Raw genomic sequence first — 19612 nt, 5'->3', positions numbered from 1 at the left:
ATTACATCGCGCAACACATAGCGCGCTATGCCCTTTGTGCATGCACAAATACACCAGTGATAGAGAGAAGGTAAGAAAGCGTTCGCACAGAAATTCCGGAACGCCTCCAATCTTTTCAAAGCACTACAGACGAAATACACATCCAACGGCCATGATATTGGCATCTGTGTGTAGCTGAATGGTCACTTGTTCGAAATATACGTCTTGCAACCTGGTACCAAATCTTTAGCAGAATTATATGAGAAATCCTGCTCGAATTTGCCGCAAATTTCCATGAAGCCGATTCGTAAATGGGATAAGTAAATGAGCAATGGCGGCGCATTGCATTCTGGGAGCAATTCTGCTGCAATTTTCTCCAGAATGGCAATGCGCTGCCATTGCTCACGTTATGTGCTAGAGAGCTCAATGGTCCAGTGGTTGGCAGGTCTACTTTCACTTTTCAGGCTGTTAGTTCAAACCCTGGCCCATGCAGTAAATTTTCTCAGCTGTAAGACCTGGCTCTCAACATGGAGACTCTGAATCCCTTGTGGTGAACTAATTGTCAAATGCTCATCTGAGGTCATCTAATTGTCAAATGCTCATCTGAGAGTCATCTAATTGTCAAATGCTCATCTGAGGTCGGTGCTCATTTTTTTTAGTACTTTACCTGCTCCAAAACTTTTTTCCATTTTTTGACATTATTTTTCCCCATTCTAAAAAAACGAAAAAACAACCTTTTGAAGCAGATAAAGTAATAAAAACATCATCATTTGCAATCATGACAAGGGCCAAAAGTAGCCTTCTCAAACGCAATAAACGAATCAAGTATATCCTTAACCTCCTTTAACATTTCTCCTATAACATATATATATATAGAGAGACAGATAGATAGATAGATAGCTATATATATATATTATACATAGAGATATATATATTGATATTATACACGCCTGATATTACAGTATATACATAGAAATCGTAATGAAATTCACGTTTATTTTTGCATGCCGGAACGCTCTTTTCCTCAATTCATGGAAAGAATTTTGCTGTTGTCCTCCTATGCAAGCAGTGCCTATTCCCTACATATATACAGAACGAACATGCCCCACGTGACTTAAACAATCTTGCCCCCCCCCCCGAACATCAATCCATGCCGCCCAAGCTAGGCATGTGTACGCAGCCACGCTGTGCTGGCTGTCGCTGCACCAGCGTCGGAAATAACCAGGGGCGACGGGCGATTTCGCCCTCGGTGGAGCCCAAATAGCCCCCTAAAATCTTCAAACCCCTTCTTTGGGGCGACCATTTTCTTCAGCGTCGCCCTCATCTCTGCTACGAAAATTTCACAAAATTTCTGTTCTTGGATCAGCATGCAGCAGCTATCGTAAATAAACGTGCAATGCATAGTGGGAAAGGGAATGTAGGTATCGGCTTTTGCTTGCATGTTACAGCGCTATAGGTGTTGAACAACAGTAGAGGGCGTCCATAGGCTGCAGGCCTGAATAAGCATCGAACAGAAATTAATTAAAAATATGCACACTGTTACTGCGCTTACAAAACATACACTTTATTCATGTTAAATAACTACAGATTTGTGCTCTATGCTCCGCTCGAAACTTTTGCCAGCTCTATGATGCGAATTTCTACAGAGTAGTCGGATCCCGTTTCATACACAAAAATGGCCGACCGGCGAGCATGGCTACGCCACTAGCTGGAATGGCACAATTACACAACACGAATAATTTTACTTCTAATGCTTTCTAGACGTCCACGAGGTATCTACCTTGCGTGCATAATGCAAATTATTGCACTCTAGTGCCGAATTTCGGCGAAAAAAAATGCCCTTTCTAGAGACGAAATAGTGCAACGATGAACAATTGCGGATGCTTACTGTTGTACACCTCCTATACGAATCAGCGCTGTAATAATCAACTGATTCTAATCGCTTGCTTCAGTATGACTATAGTCTTCGACCGATACGGTTTGTAAAAAGGTGTTTATTTTCCACAGCACGGCGCTCAGTACAGTATGTTGTTTACGAATTACAATCGATGTAAAAGACTACCAAAGACCGGTAATGCAACTATCACGTTGTACCTGGGGTACGGTGAATGTTGAGCTAGTTTTCGCGGTCGCAGTGAAAATTACATACAGGATACAAAATTACAAATATTACAAACATATTAATAAATCATGACACAAAATTATTATACAATATATAGCACCAACAATATCACATTAATGGTCTAATATAATTAAATGTAATAAAATGTTAACATGCATTCAGTTCAACGTGCAACGAAAAAGTAGCCCCTAAACGAAAAAATATCCCAAAAAAATTCAAAAATAGCCCAAGGCTCTAATAAAAGTAGCCCTTAAAAAATAAAAATTAATTCCGCCCCTGCGCTGCACGCTGTCACGGTCCGCTTTTTTTGGCGACATTTGACAATAGAAATTATATTATAAGTATAAGTAATATAATTTATTAACGTGAGAATGTCGTGCGATAGCGACCTGGCTTAAATGATGTTAGGAATATTAAACGACTCGAATTTTTCAGTTGTTCGATCAGGCAATCAGACTGTTTCAAGTTAAGTTTTATTTATTTTTCCCAAAAAAAGTAGATGGCGGTTTTCCCCAGCAGCCGACTTGATTTGACAAGAGACGAAATCACAGTGATTTACCAGCGATTATACAGTACAAACGCCCTAAAAATCTACTAGCCTGTCGGGGCTAACATTGGTGGAACATTTGGTAGCCTGAACACAACTTTCACTAGCTCTGGGCTATCGAGCTAGCGTTAGTGTCGAACCCTGAACTATCATAACAGAGGATATCTGTGGGAATTCCCATGCTTGATTATTTCAATAGCAGTACACGATGACCTGAACTGCTACAGCTACGGCTCCAGGGAATATGCACGATAAACAGCAACTAACTCTAGATGAGTTTTTGAATAAAGTTCAGTGCTTGAATCACCCAAAACCAATAAGAATCCTGATAATGAAAGTAAGTAAGCTGTTAATATTGTCCCTTCCTCTTCTCTTCAGTGATTCTAATTCTGAAGTCCTTTCGGCTGCTTAAGGAGTTGATGTAGATATTACAATGGAAATGAATATGAAAACGTGTCAAAATTTCTGTTTTTTAAACCATAATTTTCACTCCAGATATGCTCAGAATGCAGGATTTGGCTTCCTAATTGTAAAAAAATGTCTGGGAGACCCTCCATATCCCCCTTGCGGGAGGGGGCCGCAGCCCCCTTCCACACCTACCCACAACGCGACTCGACCAGCTTCCTACAGCAGCCGGGCTAGTAGACAGTGAAGGGGATTAGTAGATCCACAAATATACTAGCCCCAAGGGCTAGTTACTATAAAAGTTAGTATCTAACCCTGGTTGGTAATTAAAAGTGGGGAAAACGCTAGATAATTCTCGTAAATATGGCTTTAAAACAAGTAGCTGCAAGCTAATATAGGACTGCCAGACCATTAAAAGTGAGATTTTTGTATAAATATTATCAAGAGTAAGATAATAACTCCCCATACATAATCCCCTGATTATGTATTATTATACGTGTATGTATTATTATATCAAGAGCGTATTAAGGAGAGCGTACAACGGTGAAATGCTGAAACCATGTTGCAGTATATTAGTCGAATTAAGAAACTTTGCCCGTTTTATTTTGATGATTCTTTGCGGTATTATTGATCAGCTGTCCTACCTTACTAATATAAAACAAACCGCTTGTCCCTACGCTCAGATAATGAGCAGTGAAAATCTGGTATTTTTGCCGAAAACCGACTCGAGATCCTGGTTGGCTGCGACCTTCTCCCGATTTGAGATAGCTTCGAAAAAACTCGCATGTTTCCGTCAATGATTGACAAATGGAATGAATGACGTCTGTTATTGATTGCCATAGTGATGACTAGGGGTGCAACGAATCACAACTTCACGGTTCGGTTCGGTTTTCGGTTTTCACACTTCGGTTCGGTTATTTTCGCCGCTTCGAATATTTGCGATCAATTTACAAATCTTATAACACCAAACAGAAGCTGCAAATTAATAATCAGACTGGTTTATAAATATTAAATAATAATGTTCACTAAATTCTTTGAACAACAAACCTTTAATATATAATAGAATACCCAAATGTTAGGGCAATTCAACAAACCTTTGTACAGGAAATTCAAATATTTGACTTCAGTAAAAGTAACCAAATAGGCAAATATGTCCAATAGTCATCTCAGTGTCTTTGTACTTCATTGATTAGGTGTAAGAAACACATCCAATTATTTTGCAGACAAAATGAATGCTTTGACCTTCTTCGTGGCATGTAGCAAGTGGCTCTATCAATTTATCTGCTCGCTGATTGGCGAAGAGTTTACGACCAGCCAATCGCAGTGCGCGGTATCTCAAAAGCGTATATATCGGGTTATATATAAAATGTGGAACCGAAACCGAGCCGAAAAACAGAACGACGCGTTCGAATATCCGAATGGTGGCGCGAAAAACCGCGGTTTTCGGTTAACCGCGGTTAACCGTTACACCACTAGTGATGACAGACCCCCACCTGAGCCCACCTCACGCTGGATGTAGCAAACCCTGTCGTACTGACGTAATGAGTCAGCGCTACCATGGCGCTACACAGCGGCGACCGGAAGCAACATACTGGCCACAAAACGAGAGAGGGTCGCAGCCAACCGGGATCTCGAGTCGGTTTTTGGCAAAAATACCAGATTTCACCGCTCATTATCTCAGCGTAGGAGCATCGTAGGGACAAGCGGTTTGTTTTATATTAGTAAGGTAGGACAGCTGATCAATAATACCGCAAAGAATCGTCAAAATAAAACAGGCAAAGTTTCTTAATTCGACTAATAGAACGGACGCGTAGCCACTGCGTAAGATTTATTATACATTATTTTTATTTTTACTGATTTGTTGGAACTGCCTAGTGCATTATACGGCTACGAGGACGAGGTTACCTAGATACAACAAGAGCCGCAGAGCGTCTGGGCTCATCTGAGGTCTGTTGCTACGATTATAAACGTAAAATTTCAGTCGTGCGTAGTGACACCTTTGTTAGGCGCAGATATGCAGATACGCAGTTGCGTACACATCATTTCAGCAAACATTTTGTTTATTGCAGAAAGAGAGAGCGAAAGAGAAAGGGGCGAGAGAGAGAAAAAGAGAGAGAGAGAGAGAGAGAGAGCGAGCAGACGAGAAGAGGGAGGAGAGAGTCAGTCAGACTAAATTGTTTATAAACAATTAATCACCACGCGCGCGCTACTGTATCAGTTAGATCATCGATTGAAATGTACATTCCGATTTCGCGCGCGGCGGTCCAAACTTATCGACGAAGATGGCGGAAGAGGTAAGGCAGATGCACGTATAACGTACAGATTTCTTCTCAATGTCGGGAGGATCAACACATTTCGACTGACAGTCAACCATCGGCTCTGCAGCGTCCACAAGCCAGCATGGCTCCATCATATCCTGACATTGCACACTACTGTAACGTCGACGAGAGAGCCATGCAAGGACAGCTACAAAACTGGCAAATTTTTCATTGGTAGGTTTGACGATTCAATTCTGCAATTACTTATCTCAAGATTGATTAAACAGAAGTTAAGAAAGTAATTCTTTCTGCACTTTTGAGCGCAATATACATTTGACCTATCCTGCCGGGACATTCTTCTCACTCTGTTCGATAGATGGCGTGCATAACTGCATTGTATTACGTAGACTGGTACCCGGTCCCACCTCTCGCTTAGTTACTCGATGGGGCAAGGAATCGAGGTGGGAGCGAGTACCAGTCTACGTTTAGCCCATGCTGCTGATACTATCAGGAGTAAGATAATATAGAGGAGTATGACTGTCCAAACATGTGAAATTCAACATTTGCCTTACCTAATCTTTTACCGATGATATATTACGTGCAACTCGATAAAATTACATCTAAATGAGCGTTTGGACATCCGTCTCTAACTAAAACTTTACTTTGTTTAAATACCTCTGCCTTTACGGAGATATAGCTTTGAACGTCAACATGGTTCATAGTAGTTTAACTAAGCTGGCGCTCAGATTGCCCAGAGACTTCTGAACTAGCTCGAACAGTGGCCTGCCTGTGAGGAATGCTCTCTCTGTTGACATGATGACAATACCTTCCTGTTGGCGGGCAGAGAGCTAGATAATATAGACCTCTATATTATATTCTATATTTATTATTACACTATATATATATCCGTATATATATAATATATACACGTATATATATATACACACATATTATACACACTATATATATTACACACAATATACTATATTATCTTATATTATAATATAATGTTCAATATATTATCTTACTCCTGCGGCAAAGGTGCATTCTTTGTCATTACAGACAAGACCATTCCTTTCACAGGCTAGCACTGTTCGGAAGCTTAGTTCGGAACGTTGCTGGGCAATTTTGAGCCGCCAGCTTAGTTAAACACTTATGAACCATGTGTATGACGTCTTCAAAGCTATATCTCCGTAAAGGCAAGAGGATTATAAACAAAGTAAAGTTTTTATAATTTAGAGACGGATGAATCCAACGCCCTCATTTAGCGATGTAATTCTTTATCGAGTTGCACGTAATATATCATCTGGTAAAATAAAGGCAAGCAAATGTTGAATATTCACATGTTTGTGGACAGCATACCCTCTATACTTATCTTACTCTCGATACTATCAGCATGCCTATCTCAGCCACCCACTTGCGAGGTAGTACTATTATAGTTGGCCTTAATGTCAAAAACAGACGTTTGCGTAAGTGCTATTGACATTAGTATCCAACCGTACAGAATCTCATATAGAGAATGAAGTTCATATATGATTTAAGGCGCGTAACGTGTTCAAGTAAAGTTTTTTGCATGCCAGAATTCACTGTTGAAATTTAAGTCTTCCACGATCACACAGTACCATTCAACACAGTTTTCAGGTCCTTTGTTAACAGGTCAACAAATCAATGTTTAACCCTTCCTTTTGCAGGGTCAAAAAGTTATTCAGACACTTACTCTTCACACGTCAGTTGGAAGGACATTTCACTGGTTCCTTTCATAAAGCCCATAAAAATGTGTAGTCACAGGCCTGAACAAAAAAGTGTTTCATCGCCCTCCGTCAGACCACTGTCCTCAGAAAATAATGTCTAAATCTGCCCTGATGCCCCCATTTACCTTCGACTGTTTGACCTCCAATTTCGGCACAGTGTGGCTTTTCCTACCATGATGTATACAGATCGTATCACGCAGCCTAGATCGAGCCGTTTAGATTGGATGTGCCCGCCAATCTCCATTATGCCTTAGTTAAGGAGGTAATGTTCCCTTTTTTACACCTCTTGACCTTTGACTTTGACCCCAGCTTCAAATCCCAACTCGCTTTTTGATTACCCGCCCCTCACGTTGTCACCGAATATCGTTGACCGTACGTCGACGCGGTTAAATTTGTGCCCAAACTGTTACGCACGGACGGCCGGACGGACGATATGGCGATTCTACAAGCTGCATCTTGACTACATCAGATGAGCTAAAAATGTTAACCAACAAGTTACCAAACAACAGCGTGAGAAACTAGCGGATCGCAGTCCCAGTGCGCCATTTAGAAAATTGACGGGCGACTGCTTGCTCGTGTCAGTTCCGGCGCGTGCGGCGACTAGATAATCGCCGCACACACTCAACGTATCAACGCATGATTCCCACAACGTATAAAAACTCGCGACAGATCTAAGAAATCGATTGCTACATCGCGCCGGCCAGCCCAGAGTTTTTATGCCCACATAACAATTAAGTTTTATATCGCAGGGGTATTCTGGGGAGTGAGGCACGACCAGTGACACCTGCACGCACGTTAATCAAAGCTGTTAACTGAATTTTCGCTCACTTTTCTCAACGTAGAAACGTGGCTATTTTTATTCAGTTAGATATCTAGAAGCAATATTCTAGAGTTTATTCTAGATTCTAGGCACTTGTGACTTTGCGGATCGGCGGCAGCATCATCTATGCATGGGGGTACCCTGGACTGCGGGAGGAGAAAAACGAAAGGTAAAACCTTGCCCAGATAGTCCCCGGCTTTCCTAGAGATTCCGTACAAGTTTTTTTAACATACTCAAATATAACTAAAACACTGCTCTGCAAGCTTCTGAATTGCTCAGTCATTGTAAAAAGGAAAGCTTGAAAAGCATGAGGAAGAGAAGTAAAAAAAAAGAAACTTGAAAATAACCATACCATCATTTACCATGATTATAATTCTTGATTTGCCTCTGTCTTTGTCATGTTACTGACTATGTGTACTGTGTAGTTGCATTATTGTCTGTGTGAATGAAATTTTGATAAGAGATGTGATTGTGTTCTTAGTCGAGTGAAATGAGATAAAAAAATGTGATGAATGTAATTTGGTGACGATTTTCTTAACACTGATAGTCTATACTGGTGTAGCTCCAAGAAACGGTATTGCTAGGGTTAGTATATTGACGTTAGTCACACAGCCTGGTTGGGTTAATACTGGTGCAGAGTGCTGAATGCTGATGAATAATATTAGAGTCAGTGAGTGCATCAAAATTATGAAAATTTTAACAAAATCATGTTCGAAAAAGTAAGCCTAAAATAGCTCCCGTAAAAAAAAGAAATTTTTAGGCTGCCGCACAGGAAATAAAAAATATACCAAACTTATTATTTTGTTATTTTCTACTAACCTTCTACATTATATTCTAATGAAATGAATGGTAAATTTAATCAAATATAGACTCAAAATAGTCAAATTCCGAAGCCTAAAGTCCATGCGAAGTACACAAACTCTCCATGTTTGTTGTGTTCGATTTTCTAGGTCATGCTGTTAAACCTCTGCTAATTCAATAATACTGGGCATCCCCGACCAATCACTGAATCAGCGATCGCGTAATAAAATATGATAATTTTGATGATAATAGAATAATGGCCGGTCTTCAGAGACCGCTGATCTTTGAAATCGACTTGCGGACTTGTTCCGATTTACTACGCATCAGTGTATCAAAACGTGTAAAAAATATAATGTTTAAGAATACCTTAGAATGCACATCACCAAATTGCACCATCCCCCCCTATAAAAACGTCCCCACATCCGAGTCATTCACTTTGCTATGACAGAAATCCTGGACCAGTGCCTACTGACCAGGACCAGTGCTTCCTCAGAGGCACTGGTCCTGCTGGACCAGTGCCTCCAATTATCAGTTTTTCACCCTGCAACAAGATTACATTGTCATTATTCATTAATTTATTGTATTAACCTAGAGCCTAGTAGAGCCTAGCTCTAGGACTATAGCCCACGTACAGTTGCCGCAGGGCTATAGAACATTTTATGCGAGTTTTCCTAACTGCACCTGCTCCAACGGCGTAGCCATGATTAAATCTAAGGGGGGTGGCAATAAGTTCGAGGGAGCGGAGCGACCAAGGGGGGGGGGTGGTAGCTTTTTGCATTTTGATGTTGTTAATGGTGCAATTTGGTGCATGTTGTTGGCATGTTTTATCGACTTGAAACAGTCCTGCTGGTTTAAATAAGGTGGCAGTGTTTTGATGTAGATATTTTAACAAAACAAGGATATCATTTTTTTTGCCTTCTAAGTCTTAGGGGGGGGGGGCGACCGCCCCCATCGGGGGCCCTGGCTACGCCACTGACCTGCTCCCCAATGCTTTCCAAGAAAAATGCAAAATGATCGGGCTTTTTAACACGTTCAACGCTGCCTGGGTTAACAATGCACCTACCGCCCTGTGCTGAGATTTTCGCGTTTTTACCGCTTAGTCACCTATTACACAAAATGTTTTTGGCAGGTTTAACTAGCTATAAAATTATTTATAATTAGTGGCTAGTATAATATAGATATAAACTTACTCTCAGACATCAAAACAACACCGGAATCTATCACCCGTGATCTATCAAATCAAACACAACTTTCAGGCATAAAAACAACTTCCCAACACACGGCGGTCAAACGCCCTTTGGCGAGATGAACTAACAAGAGCCGCAGAGCGTCTGGGCTCATCTGAGGTCTGTTGCTACGATTATAAACGTAAAATTTCAGTCGTGCGTAGTACCACATTTGTTAGGCGCAGATATGCAGACACGCAGTTGCGTACACATCATTGTTAGGACACGCCCACTATCGCAGATGGAGGGTAGGGGGAGGGTGGGGTTGGAGGTATTTTCAAAATACCTTTTATAAGACAACGCCCAGTGAAATGGGAGGAACTAGAGTTTATTTTGCCATAAGGTAGTATGATTATGCATGACACGAAGTATTTGCTAGTCTAGTACTGGAGAAATTAGTGTTTGGATGCGCATTGTGAGCTTTTAATGGAAAACTAGAAGTAACATGATTGTGCTCCTGTACCAGGGTAAAAAAAAACTCCCCTTCTCAGTTCTCACTCTTCTCTCTCTACATGTACACATGCTTCACTAGTCACTACTTCTAGATTGCTTACTGTTTTGTTACTCTGTAACAAACATACAGTATGAACCACGTTATCTTTTCGTTTGGATGCAAATAAATGTTTTTTTTATATAAAAATACCACTTTGCAGTTGTTTGTTTCTTTTTTCAGTCTCAAAATAAGAAAGTACATGGTTAATTTGTCACAGTCTCACAGAGATATGTGCCTGTGAGTCTGTGACATCACATCACACCTGTCCGCATATAGTTTATCATTGACTATCATTCATAGTTTCAACAGACAATGTATGAATGCAATTGTCACCACATCATTGCAGATTAATACAAGGCAAGAGCTGGATTCAGCTGGTATTATTGTCAAGTTAAATTTAAATATGAATGAAAGTGTCAACAGTTTCTAGTTCTACACTCTGTTGTATAACTTTTATTATCAATTGTATTTTATTATGCGTAAGCGGGTTGATCTAGCCAGCGCCAGCTGCAGCGGATACATAAGCTGGGTTTACACTGACGATTTTGAGTTGCCAAATTGTACGAACTTGGCAGTTTGGCGACTGACAATCGCCAGTGTAAACGCAAAAGTCGCACGTCCAGCCGATCGATAGCAGCGAGTTTAGAACATGTTCTAATTTCCCTAACTCGGAGCAGGCGAGTTGGACGTTTTTTTTGCCAAGTGGCCAATCAGACAACAGCAATCAGGGGTGTGTCCCTCCACCCTAGGGGGAGAGCACGTTTTTGCTTTAGGCGCCACACTGGCGCCATGTAATACATGCAAAAACGCCTATCCGCGATGCCCCGCGCGCACGCTACGGGTCAAATGTTGAAACGTTTGCTGCCTCGCGGTCGATAACGTAAGAGCTTTGAATATGCCTATAGATAGGTTGGTAGAAAGAAGAAAAACGCCAACTTGACTGCATATAATCGTCAGTGTAAACCCACAGGCACTTGGGACAGAGTCAGTAAAAACTGAAAATAATATGAACACACATTCACAAATAGGCCCTACTATAGGTTCCACTAATTGTGTCACTGTATATCAACTTTCCTTCATAAAAACCTATGTAAAATCTAACGCCGAACGCTCCCGCCCTCGCCGCTGTGAGTGTGCTGTGTCGCCATGAAAATATATATATCAGGAGTGTATAATAGGGATATCCCTATTATACACTCCTGATATATATATAAAGCCCCAATATATATATATAGTCCCAAGCGCCTGCTCTCTATATATATATTACACTAGCGGGATACCCGGCGTTGCCCGGGGAAATCAGTGGCGTTACTCAGTTGGTGGACCGCGGTGTTGAAAGAAAATTACCCAACAAATCTAACTAGTCTATCTATCTATGCATGCATCCATTCCCATGCCATTCCTCCCATCCCATTTCCCATCCCATCGCAACCGTTTCCCATCCCATTCGCATTCCCATTGCCATTGCCATGCTATGTCATCGCACCGCCTCCCATCTCATGCCATGCCATCCCATCCGATCGCATGTCATCTTATCCCATCCCATCCCATCCCAAAGAGTAAAAAATAATAAAAAATGGAAAGATAAGACATTAAAAATAAAAATAATTTAAAAAAAAAAAATTTTAAAAATGTATTAATTAAAAAAGATAGGTAATACACTTTTCGTTTTAGGTAAAGGGAAAAAAGGCCAGAAAGAGTCGCGAAAATGTTCCACAGGCTGGGACTCGAATCAGTAAAGACGGTGTGGTATACGAATGTCCTAGCATACGCATTGATCCAATTATATTATACACAAGGATTGGACACCATACGTGATGACGGCGTGTACGCGCGCCATCTATTGATGAATAGAATTTTTATCAATTTTTTAAGGGGTGGGCGGGGACGTGGCGTGGGGAGGGGGAAGGGGGAGGGGGGGGAGCGGCCCCTCTAATAGCCAAAAGCAGTTCACTCCTTGTTAACAGTCAACAAATCCATGTTTAACCCTCCTCTTGAGGGTCAAAAGGTTATTCCGACACTGTTACTCTTCGCATGTCAGCAGAAGCGGACATTCATGGTCCTTTCAATAAAGCCATAAAAAATGCCTTAGGTCACGCCTGAAAACACAAAAAGTTTTCAATTCGCTCCTTGTCAGACCATTGTTCCTCAGAAAATGTCTTAATCTGCCCTGTGCCATTGACCTTGACCTTGACCTCATATTCGGCACAGTGATGGCTTTTCCTACCGTGATGCTATACACAACTATCGACGAGCCTTAGGCTCGAGTCCAGTTTAGATTTGTGCCGCGCAATATTGCATTTCCTCCCTATAACCTTAGTATAAGGAGTGGAATGTTCCCCTTATTTTACACTCTTCCTTTGACCTTTGACCCCAGGCTTCGACATCCCCAACTCCTGTTTTCGGATCTACCCCCCCACGTCCCGAATATCAGTGACCGCATACGTCGACGGTTAAGATTTGCTGCCCAACTGTTGCGACGCACGACGACCGCGCACGACGACGCCGGACGCACGGACGCATTTCATGCGATTCTACAAGCTGCATCTGACTATGTTTCAGCATGAGCTAATAAATACAACTTGTCAGTTACTAGTAACTAGTCCTCTACCAGTACCAGTTACCAGTAAGTCTTAATGTTTGATTTGGTCTAATAACTTCACTTCAAACCGTTCCAATACACCGCCTGCAACACAATAGCGCGCATGCCCTTGTGCATGCACAAATACACAGTGATAGAGAGAGAAGGTAAGAAAGCGTTCGCACAGAAATTCCGGAACGCTCCAATCTTTTCAAACACTTACAGACGAAATACAACATCCAACGGCCATGATATTGGAAACGTGGTAGCTGAATGGTCACTTGTTTGGAATATACGTTCTTGGCAACCTGGTACCACATACTTTACCCAGAATTCTTATATGAGAAATCCTGCTCGGAATTTTTAGCCGGCAAATTTCCATGAAGCGATTCGTAAATGGGATAAGTAAATGAGCCAATGGCGCGCATTGCATTCTGGAGCAATTCTGCTGCATGTGCATTGCTCACGTTATGTGCTAGAGAGCTCAATGGTCCAGTGGTTGCGCAGGTCTACCTTTTCACTTTTCAGTGCGCTGTTAGTTCAAACCCTGGCCCATGCAGTAAATTTTCTCAAGCTGTAAGACCTGGGCCCTTAACATGGAGACCTCTGAAATCCTTGTGCTCGTGAACTTATATTTGTCAAATTGCCTCATCTTGCAGGTCATTCTAATTGCTCAAATGCTCATGCGAGGTCGGCTGCTCATATTTTTAGTACTTTTTACCTGCCCCAAAACTTTTTTCCATTTGTTGTCATTATCTTTTCCCCATTCTAAAAAAAACGAAAAACAACCTTTTGAAAGCAGATTAAAGTAATAAAAACATCTCATGTTGCAATCATGACAAGCGGCCAAAAGTTAGCCTTCTCAAACGCCAATAAAAAAACGGGAAAATCCTTTAAAGTATATCCTTAACCTCCTTTGAACATTTCTTCCTATAACATATATATATATATAGGAGAGACAGCATAAGATAGATAGCTATAATATATATATAGTACATTAGAGATATAATATATATATTCAGGTTCTTCAGAGCACTTATAGCTGGCGGGGCCCCCAGGCATCGCCGAAGCCCGCCAAATCCTAAAATGCACCCGCCGATGGCTAAAATTAGCTAAAAAAATTGCTAAACTAGAACCATAAAGGCAGCCCCGCCATGCTATAATGAAAAAGCTTGGAGAACCCTGATATTGATAGTAGACACGCCTGATATTTACAGTATATACATAGGAATCGTAATGAATTCACACTTTTAATTTTGGTCCGGGACGCTCTTTTCCTCAATTCACGGAAAGAATTTTGCTGTTGTCCTCTATGCAAGCAGTGCCTATTCCTACATATATTACAGAACGAACATGCCCACGGTGACTTAAAACAATCTTGCCCCCCCCCCCCGAACATCAATCCATGCCGCCCAAGCTAGGCATGTGTACGCAGCCACGCTGTGCTGGCTGTCGCCTGCAGTGCTGCCACGCTGTCACGGTTCGCTTTTTTTTGGCGACATTTTTGAATTAGAATTATATTATAGTATAAGTTATATAATTTATTAACGTGAGAATGTCCGTGCCGATAGCGCCCTGGCTTAAATGATGATAGGAATATTAAACGACCTCGAAGATTTTCAGTTGTTCGATCAGGCAATCAGACTGTTTCAAGTTAGTTTTATTTATTTTCTTCCAAAAAAAGTAGACTGGCGGGTTTTCCCAGCAGGCCGACTTGATTTGAAAGAGAGAAATCACAAGTGATTTACCAGCGCATTATACAGTGACAAACGCCCAAAAACTCTACTGTAGCTGTCCGGGCTAGAAATTGGTGGAACATTATGATAGCCTGAACACAACTTTCCACTAGCTCCTGGGCTATCGAGCTAGCGTTAGTTGTCGAACCCTGGAAACTATCATAACAGAAGGATTATCTTGTGGAAATTCCCATGCTTGATTATTTCAAATAGCAGTACACGCATTGACTGTGAACTGCCTAACACTTTTTACGGCTTCCAGGGAATATGCACGATAAACCAGCAACTAACTCTAAGATGGAGTTTTTAATAAATGTTAGTGCTTGAATCACCACAAAATCAATAAGAATCCTGATAATGAAAGTGAAGCAAGCTTTGGGGCGCTTATATTGTCCCTTCTCTTCTCTTCAGTGATTCTAATTCTGAAGTCGTTGGCTGCTTAAGGAGCTTGTGTAGATAATTACAATGCGAATGAATATTGAAACATATGTCAAAATTTCTGTTTTTTTTAAACCATAATTTTCACTCAGATATGCTCAGAATGCGGATTTGGCTCTCCTAATTGCTAAAAAATGTCTGGGGGAGAACCCTCATACCCCCCTTGCGGGAGGGGCCGCAGCCCCCTGTCCACACCTATCCCACAACAGCGACTCGACAGCTCCTACAGCAAGCCCGGGCTAGTACACAGTGATAGGGGGCTAGTAGATCCACAAATATACTAGCCCCAAGGGCTTAGTTACTATAAAAGTTAGTATCTAACCTGGTAGCCGTAACGGTAATTAAAAAAGTGGTGGAAAACGCTAGATAATTCTCCGTAAATATGGCCTTTAAAACAAGTAGCTGCAAGCTAACTATATGGACTGCCAGACCATATTAAAAGTGAGATTTTTGTATAAATATTTATCAAGAGTAAGACTAATAACTTCCCCATACATTAATCCCCTGATTTATGTATATTATGCGTGTCATGTATTATCTATATACAAAGAGCGTATTTAAGGAGAGCGTCAATGCGTGAAATTGCTGAAACCATTGTCTGCATATTAGTCGAACTAAGAAACTTTGCCGTTTTATTCTTTGACGATTCTTTGCGGTATTATGATCAAGCTGTCCTACCTTCTATATAAAACAAACCGCCTTGTTCCTACGCCTCAGATATTATGAGCAGGTGAAGAATCTGGTATTGTTCCGAAAACCGACTCGAATCCTGGTTTCGGCTGCGACCTTCTTCCCGATTTGAGCATAGCTTCAGGGGAAAAACTCGCAGTTTCCAGTTCAATAGATTGACAAATGGAATGAATGACGTCTGTTATGATTGGCCATAGTGATGACAGACCCCACCTTGAGCCCACCTCACGCTGGATTGTAGCAAAAATACCAGATTTCTACCGCCTTCATTATCTCAGCGTAGGAGCATCGTAGGACAAGCAGGTTTGTTTAATATTTAGGCGCAAGGTAGAGACAGCAGATCATAATACCGCAAAGAATCTTCAAAATAAAACGGGCAAAGTTTCTTTAATTCGACTAATACGCCAACATGGTTTCAGCATTTCACTGTTGTACGCTCTCCTTCGTTAAAGCCGCACAATGCGCATCCAAACGCTAATGTTCTCCAGTACTTAGACTAGCAAAGACTTCGTGTCATGCATAATCACACATACCTTATGACAAATAAACTCTAGTTCCTCCCATTTTTGTCATGTCGCGCTTGTCTTATAAAAGGCAGTTGAAAATTACCTCCAATGTTGTTGAGATTCTCCGATGTTGTTGACAGTTTCCCAAGAAAACCGTGGCAGCGGTACGGGTGTAGCCCAAGGCATAAAAACATGTCACGTCACCCTATAACCATTGTCGGGCTAAAATTGTTTGAGCAAACAAGCCGGCGTTGAGCGCGCCAGGCAATGCCAGTTTTCTCACCTCTTTTCTTTGTTGGCGTTTTAAGCAAACGCGCAGTGAAATGGGGCAAACTAGAGTTGTATTTTTGTTATTAAGGTGTGTGATTATGCCCATGCCAACGAAGTAATTTGACTAGTCTAGTACTGGAGAAATTCGCGTTTGGTATGCGCATTGTGCTGGCTTGTAATACGCCATCTTGATTTATATGTATTATGTATGTGTTATCATGATTATGTATGGAGAGTAGTACGCCAGCGTAGTGAAAGAGAGTCGCATTAGCGCTCGACGTTTTAGGCTTTTCTTTTGCAGTGAGGAGTTGGTTACCGCAGATAGGAGAAATTACTAGTGGCGCAATTAAGATTTAGACCGTGGGCTACGCAACCGGTTCCGCGACGAGGGAGCCGCTTAGGCTACGCGTTCCGTACAATGCATCTAACACAGTGATCTTGCCGACACGTACACGGCTGATTGCCGCAACGTCGGACGCTCTCTGATTGCCGAGTGCTGTGTGTGTGTGTGTGTGCTTGCGGTTGTGTTGTCTGCACAGAGAGAGAGGTGTTACATGTGTGTTGTGTGAGCCGAGAGAGTAGAGAGAGAGAGAAGAGAGCGAGGAGAGAGATAGACGCTAGAGGTTTGTGGTGTTGTGTGAGAGAGCAAGAGCTAGAGGTGTGTGTGTGTGTGTGGAGAGAGGGAGCTAGAGCGTCCGTGTGTCAACTGCATGCAGCTCCCCCTTCGTTACAACTCAGGATTACCACTGCCACAAGGCTGGTACTATTTTTTAAGTGGCGGAAGCTCCGGAGAAATCCAGCGAATGGCCAATCCAACGGCCGCGAAGTCGCCGTTGAACAAAACATTCAGAAAATTCTATGTTTTGCATGTTTGTTGGTGCGAAAAATTTTAAGAAAGCTTTTAAGCTGAATAGCGCAAAAATTTATCAAAAGACAATACTATTCGGAGAATTAGGTATAGTGCAAGCATCCGAAAATTTCAGTGGATGTGAGGCGTGGTGTGTGAGACAGTGAGAGAGAGCGAGAGATATGGGGACAGCATGAAAGGATTAGATGGCGCAAGCAGTGCATCTATTCTTATGGCTAACACTCCATTTGAAGCGTTCCCAACTTTAATGTCATTAATGTTGTGTATATAGAGTCACAAGGCACTTGGAACGTCTCAATGAAAAAAAATAATGTAAACACGAAAATGCATTTACGCACCAAAGTCTTAATAGTTTCTCTACTCTTTTTCGCTCTATTAATTGCGAATAATTACCCGTAAATGCCGGTCAAATTGCTCCATCTACAACACACAAGTACACCGCACGCCCGCCTCTACACAAACAACATGAATTAAGAAGAGCAGGTTAGGAAAGCCCGTGATTCGCAAAATTCGCCGACGCCTCGCTCATTTCACACGACTTACAGAACGAAAACACACAAACAGCCTTCCCTCTTGGTTATCTATCTGTAGCTAAATGCTGCACTTTGTTCGAAATTATGAAGTTGTATCTCAGTTAGATCCAAAATAGATGATAGATATAGTTTAGGACAAAAATTTCACTCAGTGCTAAGGATTTATAACTTATTTTGGAGTCTACCGCAGATAGTTTTATTGATACATGTAAGCTTTTGACATATCTTGGAAAGTTGCAAAACAAGACTGCTTACTTGTTGCTATTTCATGCTTTATGACTAGTCAGTCTTTATAATTTACATATTGTTTTGAATGTTGATTGCCTTTTTGACAACTTTGCTCAATGCCTCATTGCTGATTGTTCAGGCCCATCCTTAAAAAATCATATCGTTTGCGGTCCTCCGACCGACCACTGAAAATAGCTCGCCGACCCAAAGTTTTTTTTTGACATTTTGAAGTTCCATATTTCTTATTTTTTTTACATTTTCATAGTTAAGACTTGAAACACAAAGCATGTGTTGGCAAACATGAGAACAGACTTAAAATAACTATTATTGCCTGACAAAAAAAAAAAATTGATCCTAACCTACCTACCCACAATAAAAATCAATGGGTCGGGGAACAGCAAACATAGAATTTTTATAGGATGGCCTCATTGTTCAAAGTGGAAATGGATATTAGCAGGTGTTTATTGCTCTGACAAAAAAATGTTTTGTCTTTTATGGAAAAAACATCGAATCGTGAATCGAATGATAATGCATGAATCGTGAATCGAATCGAATCGATTAAGCACATGTGTATCGTGACACCTCTAGAGGACGTATCATCCGAAAATCCCTAACGGCGCTAAGTTTCGATCGATCACTGTAGTCGTGTGTGTTGATGTCATGCCCGCGCGCATTATGCTTGCTGCGGGCCTTCGAAACGGAGGGCTCGGAGGCAGGCAGCAGCTTATCCCCGGCATGCAATTGCGCCACCATTACTCAGTGTATAAACAGACATCCTGTCCTTATATATAGATATACTATCACCACCACCTGGAGGTAGTACTATTTTAAGTTGGCCTTAATCCAAAACAGACGTTCGCGTAAATGCTATTGACATTGCTATTCCCAACGTACAGAATCTCAGCAATGAAAGTTCAATAGCAAGAATGAAGAGAATGAATAGAGACATGAAGTTCATATATTGATTTAAGGCGCCGTAAACGCCATTGGTTCAAGTAAGTTTTGCATGCCAGATTTCAACTGTGAAATTTAAGTCTTCCATGATCACACAAAGTAGTCCATCAAAACAGTTCAGTCTTTAATTGTTAACAGTCACACAAACTTCCATAGTTTAACCCTCCTCTTTGAGGGTCAAAAGGTTATCAGACACCTTAACTCTTCACACGTCAGTGGGAAAGCACATTTCATGCCGTCCTTTCAATAAAGCCATAATAAAAAAATGATAGCGTCACCGCTGAAACAAAAAAGTGTATTCAATCGACTCCGTACAGACCATGTCCTCAGAAAATGTACTAAATCTGCCCTGCTTGCCCATTGACCTTGGACCTTGACTTCATTCGGCCACAAGTGATGCGATCTG

General features: G+C 41.4%; 1 protein-coding gene across 2 annotated transcripts in view; it reads right to left on the bottom strand.

Annotated features, from left to right (window-relative positions):
- The window catches only part of LOC106812956 (zinc finger protein 845-like), a 52976-nt gene that overhangs the window by 5925 nt on the left and 27439 nt on the right, over window positions 1-19612 (bottom strand). Inside the window, exon 1 of one of the 2 annotated variants that reach the window (XM_014816979.1) lies at window positions 9050-9087. The exons of the other annotated variant lie outside the window; for it this stretch is intronic. The gene's annotated coding sequence lies outside the window, so the exon portion shown is untranslated. Of the gene's footprint in view, window positions 1-9049; window positions 9088-19612 lie in introns of those variants that run through there. 2 annotated transcript variants of the gene reach the window in all.

This window comes from Priapulus caudatus, unplaced genomic scaffold (genome assembly GCF_000485595.1).
Source record: "Priapulus caudatus unplaced genomic scaffold, Priapulus_caudatus-5.0.1 Scaffold706, whole genome shotgun sequence".
NCBI lineage: Eukaryota > Metazoa > Priapulida > Priapulimorpha > Priapulimorphida > Priapulidae > Priapulus > Priapulus caudatus.
The sequence above is the reverse complement of the archived record's forward strand: the minus strand, read 5'-3'. Positions and strand labels throughout refer to the sequence as shown.